At 35.3% G+C, this 3,036-nt stretch overlaps 1 pseudogene; it reads left to right on the top strand.

Moving 5' to 3' along the window:
- Window positions 1-551: 551 nt before the first annotated feature.
- On the top strand, window positions 552-2,558 carry LOC133712676 (tropinone reductase homolog At1g07440-like; annotated as a pseudogene).
- The last annotated feature ends 478 nt before the right edge of the window (window positions 2,559-3,036 follow it).

Genomic DNA, 3,036 nt, shown 5'->3' on the forward strand with positions numbered 1-3,036 from the left:
TTTCTTGTAGTGAAATTTTTTATTTTATTTTATTTTTCTAGGGTTTTTGGCTTTTCGAAGTTAGGATTAGAGACTCATGGGTGATAACGCTTTGTAGAGAACAAGAATTTGGGACCTCTATATATTGAGAAATTGTATCCTTGATGTACAAGCACAGAATGAATCCTATTCATAACTAGGATATCTACGAGAATATACTAACCATATTACAATTAGACTAGGTATAATCTCGTTTGGACTAGACACATAAATATTAGATTTCCTATAACATTATTAAAAATAAAAAAAATAAAAATATGATATACTGATATACATCAAACCGTGGACCACCCTTAGTTCAGCAATTTATTATTGAAGGTGACATTTTTTGTGTTCTTGCACTTCTCTTGAGTATTACAAGTGGTAGAGGATGAGGATCGTATGACGTTTTTGTGGACAGAAACATATGAAAGCAACTAATGATGACTTTGCAGAAGAATAATACAACAACACATGGACTTTATATCTTCACAGTTCACACTACTAGTGAATATTAATCACAAAAATTACCTCATTTTTGAGACAAAAAAAAAAAAAAAAAACTGCCTTATCTTCAATACACTGACATCAAACTCGAATCCTCTATAGTGCTCGAAGTAGCAGAGAGCTAGACAAAGAGAGATGGCTCAATATGGCGGAGGAAGAAGATGGTCTCCTGAAGGAATGACTGCTCTCGTCACTGGTGGAACCAAAGGGATCGGGTTTGGTTCTACACTTTCAATTTTGCTCATGTTTTGTTGTGCTTAAGTTCAATACTGTTTGGTATTTGGGTACTGTTATAGTTGTTAAATTTGTTTGTCGAAATTTTGTTCGCACACGCTATAGATTATCACTTAATTCTGACGTAATACAGACATAAACGCCAACATATGCATCACCATTGTGACAGCCACAAATTTAGTGAATTAGCTAGACCGTGTATCTATTGTTTCTAGGTATGCGATTGTTGAGGAATTGGCTGGATTAGGTGCAAGTGTACATACTTGTTCACGGAATGAAGCCCAGCTCAATGAATGCTTGAATCAATGGAAGAAGAAGGGTTTTCATCAAGTCACTGGTTCAGTGTGTGATGTGGTCTCAAAAATCCAAAGAGAGGAACTAATACAGAAGGTCTCATCACTGTTTCATGGCATGGGAAACTTAATATTCTTGTAAGTACTTTAATCATCAATCCGTTGAAAGCAAATACAACCACATAGGATTCAGTACTGATTAATAGCACCAGGGTAGTTTGCGACAAATAACTATGACGAAGAAGGTGTTTAAATTGCAAGAGCAATATTAGATGTATCGTGCTGTCTTCTACATCATTGAATGGTATATTTCCTCGCTTTGTCGAGGTTTTGATAAAAGAAAGGAAAAGTAAAGAGTCTAATAGTTGTATGATAAGCATGTGATGGGTTTTATCTGATATGCTATTATGATAGAGCATCTGAGATCAGTTAAAAGAAGATGTAAGAAGAAACACAAATCAACTTGTTAATTTATATCTTGTAGATAAACAACGTGGAAACTAATATAGGAAAGCCAACAACTGAGTACACAGCTGAAGACTACTCATTTATCATGAGTACCAATCTTGAATCTGCTTACTCTATGTGCCAACTAGCACATCCTCTTCTCAAAACTTCAGGAGCTGGTAACATTATTTTTTCTGTCTTCTGTTGGTGGTGGGTCTCAATGGGGGAGGTTACGAGTGTATACAGTGCAACTAAAGGTACACTTTTAATTTCCTTAAATATATATTTCGCAAAATGTTTTACGCCATAAATTGAAGATTAAATGTGGCTGCGGATCTTTTCTCTATTCAATTTAGGAGCAATTAATCAATTGGCCAAAACTTTGGCTTGTGAGTGGGCAAAAGACAAGATTAGGATTAATAGTGTTGCACCTGCTGTCATCAGAACTCCTCTTGTTGAACCTGTAAGATACATTCGTAGATGAATGATTTCAAATGTATGTGATCGAAGACCTTCATTTTTCCACCTAATTGATCAACGACACTTATTATTATTATTATGTTTTTCACATGCAGATTTTGAATAACGAAAAGTTTATGGAAGCTATCATCTCTCGAACCCCATTAGGACGTATAGGAGAGCCTGAAGAGGTGTCTGCCTTGGTGGCATTCTATGCCTTCCTGCAGCTTCATACATAACAGGGCAGACTATTTGCATCTTATCCTGTCAATGGCTTCCAGTTCCAAGCATAATGAAATATGCTGAGATTTGCTCATGCAAGAATAATAGGCGATTATATGGCGAAGCTTCTAGCACTAAATTCTTATATGGTATGAAATACTCATTTTTAGGCCATCCATTGCATAGGAGCGATAGCCAAGCCAAGTCATATAAAGGCAAGCAGCCTTTTAGCAATAGCAAATGACACTTGCCTTCTGGAAAGGCCACCTTTTCTGAATGTCTTATGTCTCATAATACAGTGAACACGGGTTATGTGTATATCGTTTATGTCAATTGTAGGTCAAATTAAATCAATAATAATTGTCTTTAGAAGTCTCACTTCTTGTAACTATTGAAATTAAAATTAATCTAGAATTATGTTGAGAGTTATATATGGTGAGAATAATGGTGAGTTAGTAGCTTCATAGGTTATGGGAGTTAGAAAGGTTTAAAGTTAGTGTAACGCTCTAATACTTATGTCCATTGGAATTGTCATACTTATAACATTGTCTAGTTAGGCTTATATAAGTAGGGTAGTCTAGCTGAGTAAGGTGTCTAGAGGAGAGTATTTTGTAGAAGTTTTATCAGAATAACTTTATTATCAGGTACTTTGAAAGTCTTCTCCATATCTCTATCTAGGAGCTCTATACATGCTTTTAGGCTGTGCATCTATGATATTGTGTGTTATTCATGCATCATATCTCCTCACCCAAAACTAGTTTTTAATATTTACGCTTTCACTAATATCCAACAAAGTGGTATGTTGCGGTTATTGTTGCTAGGTGGTAGAAGAAATCTCACTACAAGAGAAAATGTC

This window comes from Rosa rugosa, chromosome 5 (assembly GCF_958449725.1).
Source record: "Rosa rugosa chromosome 5, drRosRugo1.1, whole genome shotgun sequence".
NCBI lineage: Eukaryota > Viridiplantae > Streptophyta > Magnoliopsida > Rosales > Rosaceae > Rosa > Rosa rugosa.